The sequence below is a fragment of the Hibiscus syriacus genome, unplaced genomic scaffold (genome assembly GCF_006381635.1).
Source record: "Hibiscus syriacus cultivar Baekdansim isolate YM2019G1 unplaced genomic scaffold, ASM638163v2 tig00116971_pilon, whole genome shotgun sequence".
Taxonomy (NCBI): domain Eukaryota; kingdom Viridiplantae; phylum Streptophyta; class Magnoliopsida; order Malvales; family Malvaceae; genus Hibiscus; species Hibiscus syriacus.
In genome coordinates, this window is record NW_024063495.1 from 5875124 (window position 1) to 5893539 (window position 18416).

General features: G+C 33.0%; 1 pseudogene; it reads left to right on the plus strand.

Moving 5' to 3' along the window:
• Nucleotides 1-252: 252 nt before the first annotated feature.
• LOC120191861 lies at nt 253-9278 on the plus strand (annotated as a pseudogene).
• Nucleotides 9279-18416: the final 9138 nt, after the last annotated feature.

Sequence of the window (18416 nt, forward strand, 5' to 3'; positions counted from 1 at the left end):
GCTGAAAGCAGTAATTCACCTGCCCTGGCCAGGCAGAGTGAAGAACAGGCACCCTCTGGAGTGCCTATAGCTGATCAAGACATATTCTTTAGTACTTTGGACGCGGTATTGGTGCATTTCCAACCTTCTGTAACTTCAACTCCGAGAATAAATGTTGCAAAGGAGTTGAAGGGATTGAGAGCACCAGAGTTTAGAGGTGAAGCCGAAAATGGTCCTGTTACTGCGGACCTTTGGCTTAATGACGTGAAAATCATGCTTGAGGGACTTCATTGTTCCGAGGCTGAGAAACTCGATGGAGTAATTTCTTTGCTTAGAGGGCAAGCAAGGATTTGGTGGACCAACGTTACATTGAGAATGCCTGGTGATCAAATAACTTGGTCTTTGTTCTTAGAAGAGTTCAAGCATAAATATATCAGAGATCAGTTTATCCGACAGATGAAGCAAGAGTTCATGAATTTGAAGTAATGGAATCGTATAGTGTACTTGTACGAATGTGAATTCAACAAGTTGAGTCGTTTTGCTGCCGAGCTTATTCCTACAGAGAAGGATGCTTGTGAGTGGTTCGTGGAAGGTTTACGTCCAAGATTGAAGGAAATGTTAATTGTGTTAAATCTATCCTCGTTCCAAAAGGTTGTGAACCGTGCTAAAGCTCTGGAAAGGGCTCAAAATGGAATATTTGGAGATTTTAAAGCTCAGACATAAAAAAGAACAGGTGCATCGTCTAGTTTGACACCAGAAAAAAGGGGTCGAGATGCTGGTCTTCGACCTCAGCCTAGATCAGAGTCAGTGGCATCCTCTGCTATGGGATCAAATCCAATGAGGGGATGGCAAACTCAGTCAGCAGGATCCAGAGTTGGGAGATCTAACCCGAGCCAAGTCAGACAATGTCCACATTGTGGAATGAATCATTCGGGGATATGTAGAATGATTTTTGGAGCCTTCTTTAAATGTGGGGACACCAGATATTTTGTTCAGGATTGTCCTATGATAGCTGGTGAATCGGTACAGCCAGAGAGGTTTGCCTCGACTATTCAAAGGGGAAGAGGGATTAGGATTGAGTCAAGCAAGCAAGGCTAAGGTGAGTGCATATCCTAGATAGAATTATATTGATATAAGACTTGTGATGAGTCTATCTCTTATAGTTGAAATTATGATTCCATATTCAAGCACATGAATACATATATATGTATTAACATTATAGTGATTTCATGCATACTTCATTCATGCGTTAACATGATATTATAGGAATGAATGTCATTATAAGATAATCCTTTCAGGTATATGAAATAATGGGAATGATCATATGAAGTGACTTATGTGTTTACATGGACAGTGATGAAAGAGATATGAAATGAGAAATGTATTTATAATTAAGCCCGTGTTATTTAATATGAGAGTTGTAGGTATAATTGGCATGCCAAGAGTTGAGGGATTATTAGTGGTCTTTCGGGACATAGTGGTCCTTCGGGACATAGTGGTCTTTCGGGACAAATATTCAGTGCCCCTATTGGGATTTTATTTGAGTTGTGGTGACAGTATTGTGCACAACCTCAGTGTACTCGCTAAATAATGTACATGGGCAATCCAAAGATAAATTAAAGTGAAACTGGTATAAGAATATAAGCTTCATATGTGCATGGCATAATCATATGTTATAGTGTAATATATGCATGCAAGTTGAAATATTATGATCAAATGCCTCACTAAGTCTATGACTTAGCGTGTAAGTGATTTACACGTAGGTACCAAGGAACAAGAAGAACATAAATAGGAGTGGCAAGGACAGCGTCACTACTAGAAGATCAAATCAGAAGTAACTGATAAAGTATGTATTTTGTTATGTATAGTGTGTTGGCATGTAATAAAAGTGTCAGTTATGAATGCTCTGATCGATTTTGTTTAATTTGGTCAACTTATGTAAATAAACTACTTTTATTTTAATGAAAGTTTTAAATTTCCTTGAATTTCGTCAAGAGTCAAAGTTTGAAAAGTCAATGTGACACCTCAAATTCGTATCTGGGTCGGTTACGGGTTGGGGGTGTTACACCAATAGTGTCATAATACTGTTCAGAAACCTATATGTCGGGTCCTCAAATTCACTATCGAAAGCCATTTTAGATGGATTTCGAGCCACATCTCTTGATGACCCAAGAACATCACATATGTTATGTAATACCCCAAATTTTGACCAGTGACTAAAATGTAAGTTTTGAAAGTTAATGGCTAAAGTATAGAATTTGAAAAGTATAGAAACCGAAGTTGTAATTTTAAAAGTTATATAGTTTAGCCTGTAAATGAATAATTTGAATTAAAACATATATTTTAGTGGAATTTTATAAAGCAGAAAAGTTTGGTATTGAAATACAATATCCGGTCGAATCATAAGTTTATTAAAATCTCAAGGGAGGTATATTGGGGTTGGAAAAATTATAAGGATATTTTTAAATAGTGAGAATTTAAGTTGGATTTGTGGAATTTGGTGAGAATTGCAAGATAAAGTGAGATAGTGTAATTTAGTGGTTAAAATGAAATTTTGGAAAATTTGAGGGTCAAAAGTGAAAATTTAGAGATGATATTTGATGGCTATTTGATAATATTAAAGTATAGATAATGGAGTGACATGTGTGAAATTTTTGGAAGTCATTAATGGCAATTTAGTCTTTTGATCCCAAATGAATAAAAAATTAGTTTTAAATTGTTTTTAAAGGCCAGAGTATGAGATATTTTGTGAGAATTTTCGTGAAACTCCTCTTATCTCCCCCAGCAAGCTGCCGAAACCATAGCCAAGGTGAGCCAATTTGTTTTCTTCCATTTTTGATCAAATTTAGTGAGTTTTTGGACTAAAGGGTGAAATAAGAAAATAATCCCCATTAAATTCTCTACAAGTTGGTATAATCATTTCATTGTTTCATGGCTTAAATTATTAAATTGGTGATTATGGTGGATGAATGGAAAATTAGAATTAAATGAAATAAAGTTGAATTAAGATGTTAGGGGTGTTGTGGAGTCATAATTAAGCAAGAAGGTGGAATAAAAAATATTTAAAAATTTCATATGGTCTAGAAATTATATTAGAAGTATTCTATGTGATTTGGGAGTTCATTTGGATCAATTTGGAAGCATAGATAAGAAAAAGAGCTAGTTTCCAAGTTTTGAAAATTTTGAAACTTTATTGCAAGAATGTAATTTTGAAAGATTTAATACTGATTTTTGGTACTTGAGATGCTGAAATTTAATTTAGAAAGTTGATTTGAGTTAAATTGCAAAATTTTGGAATTTTTAGGTTGGAATTCGGAAAGCCTTGATAATGGTGGAACTTGGGTGTTAATTTTTAAAGGTAAAAGTACCATTTGGGTGAGTTAGAATAATTCTGAAAATTTAGGGAAAATGTGCTGATTTTGGAGTTTAAGTATTAAGTTGGGATTGAATTTCAAGTTTATCAAGTTGTAAGGTTGAAATTGAAAAGCCTAAGAAAGTTTAGGATGAAATTGTAAGCTTTTGAGTGTTGAATTATTGATTTGAACTTTTATTTTAGTTGCTGGAAATTTTATATTTGATGGGAAATAATCATAATATTGAAGAGCTATTATGAAATTAAAGGAAAAGTTGAGTTGAATTCTAGAAAGAATTTAAAATATGTGGTTAGATTTTATAATTTGTAAAAGTTCAAAAATATTGCTGAAAATAATTATTTATGGAATTGAATAAGTGTTTCGATAAGTTTGAAGTTATAATGGAGTTATGAGTTTGGTTGTTATCGATTTTACTATATAGATTTTCAAATGTTAAAACGAGCTTATATTAGTACGATACTAATATGTAGTTCGAACAATTTTGTTTTATAATTTGGTATTGTCAGACTACGTTAAATCTAGCAATCCGAACAATTCAAAAGGAAATGACAAAGCTCGTGACTAGGATTATTATATACAAGTTCTGTAGTGAGGCAATGGTGAATGCAATTTATTTATTTATTTATTTTTGATCGAGGACAACTTGCGATGAGTCAACCTCATTCAAATTTACAATATGATTTATAAAGTTTATAAAGAATATTTTTATAATATTCTATATCAGTTTATGAATGATTTAGGGTATGAACTGCACAAACTTGATATTTTTTATTATAGATTTAATTATGGTATATGAGCCCATTGCATGTATAATGAGAATTACTGGTACACTTGGCATGCCATTAGTTGAGTAGTATCAGCTTTGGTACATTCGTGTATCAATGTTATCATATCAGCTTTGGTACATTCGTGTATCAATGTTATCCTATCAGCTTTGGTACATTCGTGTATCAATGTCCAGCATCGTTGGTACTTATTCAGGTTATGATGGCACTGAAGTGCATCATATCTCAATATCAGTTACGATTTGCACCGTGTTGTACATAGTGCGCACATTACTCATGTATCTTATGTTCTTATAAATATGCATTGGGCTATGAAAATGAATATGCAAGTTGTGAATGATTTTCAGTTAACAGAAAGCACGATGTGCTTATTTTATTAGATATGATTTATCTGAATTTTCATGAGTTCATGATTTAAAAAGAAATTTCAGGTCTCAGTGAAGAAATCGACTTGGATAAGTTGGTTTGCCAGTTTAATGTTTTAAGTTGAATTATTTTATTTATGTTTATGATATTTTCAGATTTTACTCACCCTAGATTATTACTGCCTCACTAAGTTATACTTAGCGTGTGATGATTTTCATGCGTAGGTTCTAATAAGGATAAGTACGATCAATAAGGAGCTATCGAAGCATCTTTCTGGAAAGACATACATATCATCAGTATCAGTAAGACATCTATGATGTTTCTTTTGACTTATAGTGGCATGTATAATTATGTCAATAGTTTCTAATTATCGTAGTTATTTTAAATAATTTGTAATAATAAACTAGAACTATTTAGTTTAGTTTACTTAGTTTAGTTTTATCGGTATCTATGCATGACAAGAATTTATTACATCATTATGTTTTTAAAAGATTTTACGAAAAGACATGGTTTAGTAAAATTACTGAATAAATAATGAATTTATTTTCCTGTAATAAGAAATAAATTATAAGTTGAAATATACTTTAAAATATTTTTTAAAGTTAGAACAAGAGTGTTTTCAAAAGAAACAAATTTTTACGGAAATTTTAGTTCAATAAATGTTTTCAAGTTGATGTGACATCTTTGACTAGTATATTGAGACATATACGGGTTAAGGGTGTTACATTTATTGGTATCAGAGCTACAGATTTAGTCGATTCTCAGCCTAAACCGAGCTTATAATATGTCAGAAATATGTACATGCCACTAGGATGTCGAAATTACTGATATGGTATGGTTTGATGATTTTATTTATGATGTTGCTCCTTACTAATGTAAATTTGTGCTTTTGTTTAGATGTCGGGTTCGGAAGGCATAATACGGGCCACCGAACAAGAGGTTCATGAGGGAACCGGTAGTGGGAGTAGTAACTAGGTAGAGTGCATACCCCAACGTCAGGGAGAACAGGTACCTCAGAAAGTAACCGCTCCAGATCATGGAACGTTCTTACAAGCTCTAGAGGCTATCATAGCTCGATATCAGCCAACAACAGCACCTTCCCTTCCTCCGCCTCCACCCCCTTATCCAGTTCCAAGAATATCGGTTCCGAAAGAATTAAAAAGTTTAGGAGCTGCAGAATTTAAAGGTGAAGCAAATGAAGGCCCAGTAGTGGCAGACATGTGCCTGAATGATGTAAAAATAATATTGGACAGTCTTCATTGTTCGGAGGATGAGAGATTGGGGGAGTAGTTTCATTGTTACGAGGTCAGGCTCGTATATGGTGGACGAACGTGACGACACGTGTTTCTTCAGATCAGATCACATGGCAGTTTTTCTTAGAAGCATTTCAGAAGAAATATATCGGAGAGCAATTTATTACTCAGATGAATCATGATTTCTTTAATCTGATCCAGGGTGGTAAATCTGTTTACGAGTATGAATGTGAGTTTAATAAACTTGCTCGATATGCCTCAGAGATGGTTCCCACCGAGAGAGATATATGTCAGAAATTTATTCGAGGTCTCCGTCCCAGACTCAGAGAACTTTTGTTGGCTGCGAACTTAACCACTTCTCAGGAAGTGGTAAACAAAGCAAAAGATTTGGAAATGGCGCAAAATGAGAATTTTCTTATAGAGCGGAGACGACAATCTAAAAGATCAGGAGCATCATTTTCATCTCAATCTAAAAGAGGTCGAGGTTCAGGTTATCAGCACCAGAGTAAATCCGAAGTTGGTGCACCTAGTCGTAGAGGATCCGAGGCTAAGGAAAAAGGGCATCAGGTACAGACAATGACTACAGGAGCTGGCAGATCAGCTCAGTCTCAGGGACAACACCCATTATGTCCACGGTGTGGAAAGTATCATTCTGATGAATATAGAGCGGGATCAGGAGTTTGTTTTCGTTGTGGAGACCCAGATCATTATATCAGAGACTGTCCAATGGCAGGAGAGAGATCTATTCAAACAGAGCGATCAGTGGCAATGCCTCAGAGAGGTGGTCGAGGCAGAGGTAGAGGGAGGGGATATTCAGAGACAGCCTCTCAGTCTGATGTTCGTGCTCCAACGAGAATTTACAACATCAAGACTAATGAGGATCGTGACGATCTAGAGATCATAGCATGTACTTTCTATCTTTATGATGAGTCTGTATTTGTTTTGATTGATCCGGGTTCTACGCATTCCTATGTTTGTTCGGAATTAGTTAAAAATAAGAATATTCCGTTAGAACCCATCAATAGTGATATGATAACTATAAATCCATTGGGTCATAGTGCTAGAGTCACGCGGATTAGTAGAAATTGTCCGATAAAGATTCAAGGGGTTGTATTCCTGGCGAATCTTTTGGAGTTATCGTTTGATGAGTTTGAAATTATATTGGGCATGGATTGGTTATCTAGGCATTATGGTTGGGTAGATTGTCGTATGAAGCGATTATTTATAAAGAATGTAGAGGGTAATGAGATAATAGTAATTGGAGAAAAAGCGAGATCTTTGCCTAATGTAATATCAGCAGTGACGGCAACGAAAATGATGGAAAAAGGTTATACAGCTTTCTTAGCAAATGTAATTGATACCCGTACATCTGAAATTCGATAGGAGGATATTCTAACGGTACAAGAATTTCCAGATGTATTTCCTGATGAATTACCTGGATTACCTCCTGATCGAGAAGTGGAGTTTAAAATTGATATTTTTCCGGGCACTACACCTATTTCAATGGCTCCATACAAGATGGCTCCAACGGAACTCAGAGAATTAAAGGTACAATTACAGGAGCTATTAGATCGAGGTTTTATTAGACTGAGTGTGTCTCCTTGGGGTGCACCAGTACTTTTTGTTAAAAAGAAAGATGGCTCGATGTGATTATGTATAGATTATCGTAAATTGAATAAGGTGATGGTGAAGAATAAATACCCTCTTCCGAGGATCGATGATCTGTTTGATCAGCTCAAGGGTGCTTCAGTATTTTCAAAAATTGATCTTCGATCAGGGTATCATCAGCTAAAGATAAAAGAGGAAGATATTCCAAAGACGGCTTTCAGAACTCGATATGGTAATTATGAGTTTGTTGTGATGCCGTTTGGACTAACCAATGCTCCAGCAGCATTTATGGATTTGATGAATCGAGTCTTTCAGTCGTATTTTGATCAATTTGTGGTTGTGCTGATTGATGATATTTTGGTGTATTCTAAGACTATGGAAGAGCACGCCACACATCTCCGTATCGTACTACAGACGTTGCGAGATAAAAAGTTATATGTTAAATTGTTAAAATGTGAATTTTGGCTGTCAGAGGTTGTCTTTCTGGTCACGTGATTTCAGCAGAAGGAATCAGAGTAGATCCCAAGAAGGTGCAAGCTATAGTGGAGTGGAAACCTCCGTAAAATGTTTCAGAAGTCCAAAGTTTCTTGGGGTTAGCTGGATATTATAGGAGATTTGTGAAGAATTTTTCAATAATTGCATCTCCACTTACCAAACTACTTCGAAAGAATGTACCATTCGTTTGGAATGAAAAGTGTCAAGAAAGTTTTGAGAAGCTTAAAGAGATTCTGACTAAGGCACCGGTATTAGTACAGCCAGAGTTAGGAAAAGATTATGTAATATACAGTTATGCGTCCCATAATAGTTTGGGATGTGCTTTAATGAAAGAAGGTAAAGTGGTAGCCTATGCTTCAAGGCAGTTAAAGACGCACGAACGAAATTATCCGACACATGATTTGGAGCTAGCAGTTGTAGTGTTTGCTCTGAAGATATGGCGCCACTATTTATATGGTGAGCGATGCTATATTTATACAGATCATAAGAGTTTAAAATATTTACTCACTCAGAAAGAGTTAAATCTAAGACAAAGGAGATGGGTTGAGCTTCTCAAAGACTATGATGTGATTATTGATTATCATCCTGGGAAGGCTAATGTGGTAGCTGACGCACTTAGCCGAAAAACCTTTGCTGCTATGAGAGCGTTAGATGGACAACTATCAATGGAAGATGATAGTGCATTAATTGCAGAATTGAGATTGAGACCTACCCTATTGGATCGTATCAAGGATCTTCAGATTAAAGATAAGAAGTGTTTAGGCAGAATGGAGCAAGCAAAGAAAGGAGAAATGACAGATTTTGAAATTAAGCCTGATGGATGTTTGTATTATCAGAATCGAATTTGCATACCTGATGATGAAGAACTGAAGAAATATCTTCTTTCTAAAGCTCATTATAGTCCTTTGACTATGCATCCAGGAGGAAACAAAATGTATCAAGATTTAAAGAGTCGGTATTGGTGGGCAGGTATGAAAAGAGCTATCACTGAGTTTGTTTCTAAATGTCTAACCTGTCAGCAGGTAAAAGTAGAACACCAAGTACCTTCGGGGTTGTTGCAACCTATCTCAATTCCTCGATGGAAATGGGAACGAGTTACTATGGATTTTGTGACAGGTTTACCTTTGACACCCAGTAAGAAAGATTCGATCTGGGTGATAGTGGATAGATTGACAAAGACAACACACTTTATCCCAGTTCGAGAAGATTGTTCTATGAACAAGTATGCTGAGTTATATATTAGAGAAATAGTACGACTTCATGGAGTACCCATTTCGATAGTTTTCGATAGAGATCTGAGATTCACTTTGAGATTTTGGAAGTCTTTGCATGAGGCATTGGGAACCAGACTAAATTTCAGCACATCTTATCATCCTCAGACATATGGTCAATTTGAAAGAACTATTCAGATACTTGAAGATATGTTAAGGGCGTGTGTTATTGATTTCAAAGGATCATGGGAAAAGTATTTGCCTTTAGCAGAGTTTGCTTATAATAGCAGTTATCAATCAAGTATCAAAATGGCTCCTTTTGAAGCATTGTATGGAAGAAAATGTCGAACGCCACTGAATTGGTACGAATTAAAGGATCGAGATGTAGTTGGTCCAGATCTAATTAAGGAGGTGGAAGACAAAGTGAAAGTAATCCAAGATAATCTCAAAATAGAAGCAGATAGACAGAAATCTTATGCTGATTTAAAAAGAAAAGAGATTGAATATCAAGTAGGTGGTAAGGTATTTCTTAAGGTGTCACCTTGGAAAAAGATTTTAAGATTTGGACGAAAAGGGAAATTGAGTCCAAGATTTATCGGGGCATACGAGATTGTAAAGAGAGTTAGACCAGTAGCTTATCAGTTGGCGTTACCTCCAGAGATGGACAAGATTCATAATGTATTTCATGTATCGATGCTTCGAAGATATCGATCAGATCCTTCACATGTAGTTACACGAGAGGAAATTGAGGTTCAGCCAGATTTATCATACGAAGAGGATCTAGTAAAGATTTTAGCACATGAAGTGAAAGAACTAAGAAATAAAACGATTCCATTAGTAAAAGTTCTTTAGCAGAACCATAAAGTTGAGAAAGCAACTTGGGAACGAGAAGAAGACATAAAGAAAATGTTTCCTCATCTATTTAATTCAGGTATGTAAATACATATGGAAAATTCGAGGACGAATTTTATTTAAGGGGGAGGAATTGTAATACCCCAAATTTTGACTAGTGACTAAAATGTAAGTTTTAAAATTTAATGGCTAAAGTATAGAATTTGAAAAGTATAGAAACCGAAGTTGTAATTTTAAAAGTTATATAGTTTAGCCTGTAAATGAATAGTTTGGATTAAAACATATATTTTAGTGGAATTTTATAAAGCAGTAAAGTTTGGTATTGAAATACAATATCCGGATCGAATCATAAGTTTATAAAAATCTCAAGGGAAGTATATTGGGGTTGGAAAAATTATAAGGATATTTTTAAATAGTGAGAATTTAAGTTGGATTTGTGGAATTTGGTGAGAATTGCACGATAAAGTGAGATAGTGCAATTTAGTGGTTAAAATGAAATTTTGGAAAATTTGAGGGTCAAAAGTGAAAATTTAGAGATGATATTTGATGGCTATTTGATAATATTAAAGTATAGATAATGGAGTGACATGTGTGTAATTTTTGGAAGTCATTAATGGCAATTTAGTCTTTTGACCCCAAATAAATAAAAAATTAGTTTTAAATTGTTTTTAAAGGCCCAAGTAGGAGATATTTTGTGAGAATTTTCGTGAAACTCCTCTTATCTCCTCTAGCAAGCTGCCGAAACCATAGCCAAGGTGAGCCAATTTGTTTTCTTCCATTTTTGATCAAATTTAGTGAGTTTTTGGACTAAAGGGTGAAATAAGATAATAATCCCCATTAAATTCTCTACAAGTTGGTATAATTATTTCATTGTTTCATGGCTTAAATTATTAAAGTGGTGATTATGGTGGATGAAGGGAAAATTAGAATTAAATGAAATACAGTTGAATTAAGATGTTAGGGGTGTTGTGGAGTTATAATTAAGCAAGAAGGTGGAATAAAAAAATATTTAAAATTTCATATGGTCTAGAAATTATATTAGAAGTATTCTATGTGTTTTGGGAGTTCATTTGGATCAATTTGGAAGCATAGATAAGAAAAAGAGCTAGTTTTCAAGTTTTGAAAATTTTGAGACTTTATTGCAAGAATGTAATTTTTGAAAGATTTAATACTGATTTTTGGTACTTCAGATGCTGAAATTTAATTTAGAAAGTTGATTTGAGTTAAATTGCAAAATTTTGGAATTTTTAGGTTGGAATTCAGAAAGCCTTGATAATGGTGGGACTTGGGTGTTAATTTTTAAAGGTAAAAGTACCAATTGGGTGAGTTAGAATAATTCTGAAAATTTTGGAAAAATGTGCTGATTTTGGAGTTTAAGTATTAAGTTGGGATTGAATTTCAAGTTTATCAAGTTGTAAGGTGGAAATTGAAAAGCCTAAGAAAGTTTAGGATGAAATTGTAAGCTTTTGAGTGTTGAATTATTGATTTGAACTTTTATTTTAGTTGCTGGAAATTTTATATATTTGATGGGAAATAATCATAATAGTGAAGAGCTATTATGAAATTAAAGGAAAAGTTGAGTTGAATTCTAGAAAGAATTTAAAATATTTGGTTAGATTTTATAATTTGTAAAAGTTGAAGAATCATGCTGAAAATAATTATTTATGGAATTGAATAAGTGTTTCGATAAGTTTGAAGTTATAATGGAGTTATGAGTTTGGTTGTTATCGATTTTACTATATAGAATTTCAAATGTTAAAACGAGCTTATATTATTACGATACTAATATGTAGTTCGAACAATTTTTGTTTTATAATTTGGTATTGTCAGACTACGTTAAATCTAGCAATCCGAACGATTCAAAAGGAAAAGACAAAGCTCGTGACTAGGATTATTATATACAAGTTCTGTAGTGAGGCAAAGGTGAGTGCAATTTATTTATTTATTTATTTTTGATCGAGGACGACTTGCGATGAGTCAACCTCATTCAAATTTACAATATGATTTATAAAGTTTATAAAGAATATTTTTATAATATTCTATATCGGTTTATGAATGATTTAGGGTATGAACTGCCCAAAGATGATATTTTTTATTATGGATTTAATTATGGTATATGAGCCCATTGCATGTATAATGAGAATTACTGGTACACTTGGCATGCCATTAGTTGAGTATTATCAGCTTTGATATATTCGTGTATCAATGTCCAGCACCGTTGGTGCTTATTCAGGTTATGATGGCACTGAAGTGCATCATATCTCAATATCAGTTACGATTTGCACCGTGTTATGCATAGTGCGCACCTTACTCACGTATCTTATGTTCTTATAAATATGCATTGGGCTATGAAAATGAATATGCAAGTTGTGAATGATTTTCAGTTAACAGAAAGCATGATGTGCTTATTTTATTAGATATAATTTATTAGAATTTTCATGAGTTCATGATTTAAAAAGAAATTTCAGGTTTCAGTGAAGAAATCGACTTGGATAAGTTGGTTTGCTTGTTTAATGTTTTAAGTTGAATTATTTTATTTATGTTTATGATATTTTCAGATTTTACTTACCCTAGATTATTTCTGCCTCACTAAGTTATACTTAGCGCGTGAAGATTTTCATGCGTAGGTTCTAATAAGGATAAGTACGATCAGTAAGGAGCTATCGAAGCATCTTTCTGGAAAGACATACATATCATCAGTATCAGTAAGACATCTATGATGTTTCTTTTGACTTATAGTGGCATGTATAATTATGTCAATAGTTTCTAATTATCGTAGTTATTTTAAATAATTTGTAATAATAAACTAGAACTATTTAGTTTATTTAACTTAGTTTAGTTTTATCGGTATCTATGCATGACAAGAATTTATTGATTATTATGTTTTTAAAAGATTTTACGAAAAGACATGGTTTAGTAAAATTACTGAATAAATAATGAATTTATTTTCATGTAATAAAGAAATAAATTATAAGTTGAAATATACTTTAAAATATATTTTTAAAGTTAGAATAAGAGTGTTTTCAAAATAAACAAATTTTTACGGAAATTTTAGTTCAGTAAATGTTTTCAAGTTAATGTGACATCTTTGACTAGTATATTGAGATATATACGGGTTAAGGGTGTTACATGTTATGCACATCAACAAATAACTCAATAATTGCTATATTGGTTAACTCATGTAATCCAATCATGGTTCCAATATCATCATCATCATCATCTTCAAGCGGTACTGCAGCATATCTGACTGGGTTAGGACATATCATAAACCTGTACCTCAAACCATTAACTGCAGCTCGAATATTTCTTTCTATCTTCTGCTTCATTTCTACAAATGTGATGTCTCTTTTGAACATCATATTTATTGGTTTTTCAGACTGAAAAACCACTCCGACCTCATTTTCCATAATCTGTCCATTATAATGGACAATCGTGAAAAAGTTGTTACTCATTTTCTCTACAAATAAAAAAATATAAAAATTTAGATTAAAAAAATTAGATAAGACAATTTCATAAATCATTAAATAAATAAATATAATATACTATACTATTATATTAACGATAAAATACAATTTATTATTTAACTTGATTGATTAATTACTAATATTACTAATAATGATTTAATAATCATTATTAATCTAATAATTTGATATTTAATGATTTAGTAATATGATTTAATTATGATTACTAATAATTATTTATTATAAATATTTAATGATTTAGATTTGATACTAATTATTTAGTAATGATTACTAATAATAATGATTATTTTGATAATATTTTTGATTTTTTTAAATATCAAACAAATTTGTTAATTAATTGTTATAAATTTTAAGATTATATTCGATTCAATTTTTACTCCTTACTAATTTACACATAATCTAATATAAATTAAACAAAATATTTTTTTAAACAACAATAAATATTTTTAAACAAAATATTTTTTAAACGTAAATAAATTAAATAAATTAATTTTATATGATCTAATATAAACTAACTAACTAATTTACATATACACAACAACAAAAAATAACAAATTACCCGCGTATTTATGTCTTCTTCGTTTCCTTTCTTTTTTCTTTCTTCGAATCAATCTGTACGTGGACAAAAGTTGTGGAATAATGCCCTGTAGGTGTAAACAAAATATTTCTTTAAACAATAATAAATTAAACAAATTAATTTTATATAATCTAATATATTATAATATAACTTTAACTTAAACTAATAAATTATTTCTTTATTATAATATAACTTAGTTAAAATAACAAACTAACAAACTAAATAAGTACCAATTAACTTGTTTTTTATAATATAACTTCAACAAACAACCTAATATACGTTTAAACACACTAACAAACAACTAATTAAATAATTTTTTTACATATAATATAACTTAAACTAAGAAACTAAGAAACTATTTTTTTATATAATATAATATATAACTTAAACTAACAAACTAAATTTTTGTTTAACACTAAACCCTAAACTAACAAACTAATAATTTATAACTCACCCGGCTGTTTGGAACTTTTCTTTCTTTCTTTCTTCTTCTTTCTTTCCTTTCTCTCTTCTCCCTTTCTTTATTTATTTCTGTCTTTCTTTCTTTCTTTCTTTTTTGTGCTTCATACGTTAACCCCCATTGGTAATATATAGCTCACCCGGGTGTTGAAGGAGGCTCCAATAATACAACAATTATTGTTGCACTTTGCAGCGCAAATGATGTTGCAATAATGCAGCTATTAAAGCTGCATGGCATGCATGCATGAGGGGAGCAGGCTGCAGCAACGACAGCAGAAGAAGCTCGCCAGATTGGTCGCCGGATCACATAGCGACCTATAAGGTCACCCGACATACATGGAGACCTCCAAACCAACGTGCATGGCCCATGCACAACAATTATTGCTGCACTTCGAAGTGAAAATGATGTTGTAATAATGCAGCTATTAAAGCTGCATGGCGTGCATGGATGAGGGGAGCAGGCTGCAGCAGCGGCAGAGTAGGAATCTGCCAGTTTGGTCACGGGATCACATGGCGACCTATAAGGTCCATGGTGACCTGCTTCAGCAGGACGCTGTGCGTGCATGGCGACCTATACCATCTCACCAGAGATCGCAGGGACAGCATGGCGACCTCCTTGGTCGCCCAGAGCACCTGGCGACCTACGTTCGCACTGTAAAATTCACCCTATATCAACAATTAATTGTTGGAACGCATTATCTCATGAATTATTTTTTCCCAACACATTATCTCGTGGATTTAACCATTTTCAATTTCTATGCTCATGCCACCCGTCATCCTTTACCGTTGAACCTCCATCAGAAGATAAGATAAACCCAACAAACCCTTGCATTAATAAAAAAAACTTTAGTCCTTAATATTTATACATCCTATCAATTTAGTTATAACTTTAATTTAATTTATTAAATTCAATCTCTAATTAGATACAAAACATAGTGAAGATATAATATGTAGCTGACGCGAATTAAACCCAAGTATTGGACATTCCTGCCTGAACAAGTAGGCTAAGCATCTCAGTTGTGAATGGTATACAACATTTTATATATAATCTGTTACAATTAATGGTAGAGAAGAAAAGAAAAATAACATGTTTGTAAGGGGATTCAAACTTGGAAATTTAAGAGGATGTTTAAGCACCTTAGCCATCAAACCAAACGAATTTTACATTATTATATATATAAACATTAAATTGATTTTTTTTAAAACTCAATTTAATGATTATACATATATAATACTATAAAATTTAATCATATATAAGGTTTGGTTCGATAGCTAAGGTGGTTGTACAGCTTATATATTAAATGTTATTTTTTTCTCTGTCATTAATTATAACATCTTATATATTAGATGTTGTAAACTATTAACAATTGAGATGCTTAGCCTTGTGGTTCAAGTGTGCTCAAGGGATATAAAAGACATAGGTTCCATCACCTTCAGCCTTATATCATTTTTTTCACTATGTTTTGTATCTAATCAGGTGGTGACACATGTCATAAATTGATTAGATACAAAATAAATTAAATAAAATTAATAAATATTCTCTAATCTGGTAGTGACATGTGCCATTACCCAATTGGATATCAAATTAGAATCATGACCAAATTGATAAAAATGTATAAATATTGAAGGTCAAATTTGTAATTATACTAAGTTTTCTAACTGCCACGTCACCTCATTCGTTAAATGTTAACGGCTAGTGGCTTTGATTGAATGCATTTAAATAGTTAGGTGACCTGCTTGATAAAATTTCAAAATTGATGGTCAAAATGTAAAGGGGCAATAGTTAGGAGGTCATACATATAGTTTACCCTATTATCTATTACTACATTATATCATGCTGTTGAAATCAATGGTATTATTCATTGAAATATATTATTTTTAATTTTTTCCTTTGAAAGATTTCCCTTTGTAGCTAGAAGGTAGGATAGAGGTAAAGATTCATTTCACACATGATGGATGCTTTTTTCACCTTTTTGGCCTTTATATTGGTTGGAAAGCAGAAAATTTCTTTGATTTTCACATTGTTCTGTCAGTGACCCTCGGCCCATTACGTATATGTTATGTCAGCTGCAACCAATTTTCTGATTCAGCTTGTGACCGCAAATTTCTAGTGTCTTAATTTTTAGAGTGTAAACAAGTTGTTGAAATGTATAGGAAAACTATATCTGTTATCGGGGACTTCCATTTCTAGAGATTCCAGATTTTTGTCTGACATTTTATTGTTACATCTGCCCCTTGAAGTAGCTATCGGAGCCATTCTGTAGAGGTGCTGGAGGAGTATCATTGAACTTCAATACTTGCATATTCCTTATTGGTTTTTCGGCAATGTTGCAGGTCCTGTTGCTGAAGACATGTTTCATTGGCAGGCAACAATCATTGAACTTCAATACTTGCATATTTCTTGAAGCATGAACATTGAGATATGATGCTCCAAGGATCTTCTGAATATATGGTCTTGAAAAAGAATATCCGAACATCCAATTAACATACTTGACTGAATTTTGGTTCATTTTGGTATTGCTATCGATATGTTTGTTGTTGACGGACCCGAATCCTGAAGATCCATTGGTGCCGGAGATTGCGCACATGTACAAGACAGACAGGAACAAGTACGAGACAACTGCAAGGAGCTGGACCCAAAAGTATGCCATGGGCTAAAGGAGCGCTTTGGCGTATGAGGGGATTGGGGAGGCTGTGTTTCTTTTTCTGTATTATGTGTGAACGGTTTGGTCTGTGTCTTCAAAGCCTAAAATGGGGACTTTAAGGAGGGCCACAATATTCCCTTTGTTAAAAGTAGAAACATCAAGTGTTGCTTCCTTTCATTGTAACGGATAAATGTAACTTTGAGGGAAAAAATAACTTTTTGAGTGCCGAAATCTTAAAAAATGTTCAATACACTCCCTAAATTCACTTTGACTTTTAATGAGATTTTATGAGCCTTGATTCAAAAAAAAATTATTCAAGTATGTAAAACTAATGTTGGAATGTAGATTTGGTAATCTTTAATGGTTTGAATGGCAATCTTGGATCGATTAGGAGGAGGGGTTTGGAGATAGATGTCCAATGTAAAGCTCTGTTGAAAGCAAAGCTCTTATCTTCTTTGGATGCTCTTTTCAAACAAAGTTAGGTAAGTTCTCAAACTATGTAAGTTCATAGAAGACCCGAAGTGGCCATACTTGGGTGTCGAGCAATAGAGTTTGCCACTGTCGGACAAAAAGTATTTTTTTTAAATAATAACAACTTGATTTCTTTAATAAAAACAATAGAACCAATCATAATTACAACACATTCAAGCATAGAGAGAAAAATGGAGACAATGGTCACACAAAATTTCAACAATAGAACGAATCATAATTACAACACATTCAAGCATAGAGAAAAAAATGGAGACAATGGTCACACAAAATTTCTACAAAAATAAAAATATTAAACCCAAAGATACAAAAAAATAAAACATTCCCTTAAGAATGACGATAAACATAAAAAGAACACAATCATCTTCATAAAACTCATTGTCTATGTTGAATAAGACACTTTACGAAGTGATAAAAGAGTGATGAGCAAACCAAACTATCTGACATGTTGCTTTGCTATACAATTCTGATTATATCGACAAACGACATTTTTCTAAAGAAGGGATTTGACTATACATGACTATGTCAAACCAATCAGAAATAAATATCGTGAGAGTCTTTATGCAAGAACCAAAAGGACTACAAAGGTATGCGAAAAACGCACCAAAAGTCATAAGAATCGTGCCACAAAAGCATAGAAAAACATGTCACCTGGACTTAGATTCTTATTCAAAATTAAAAAAAAAACCCTCAAAGAAAAAAAAGGAAAACAAAGGGCATAGTATGAAAAAACAAGAGACTAATAATCTCCAGGGACGAGGCATAGCAAAGATAGTAATTTATTTTCAATCCATTTCTTAATGACATTATTCGAGTCATCTCGAACATTTTTAGGATCATG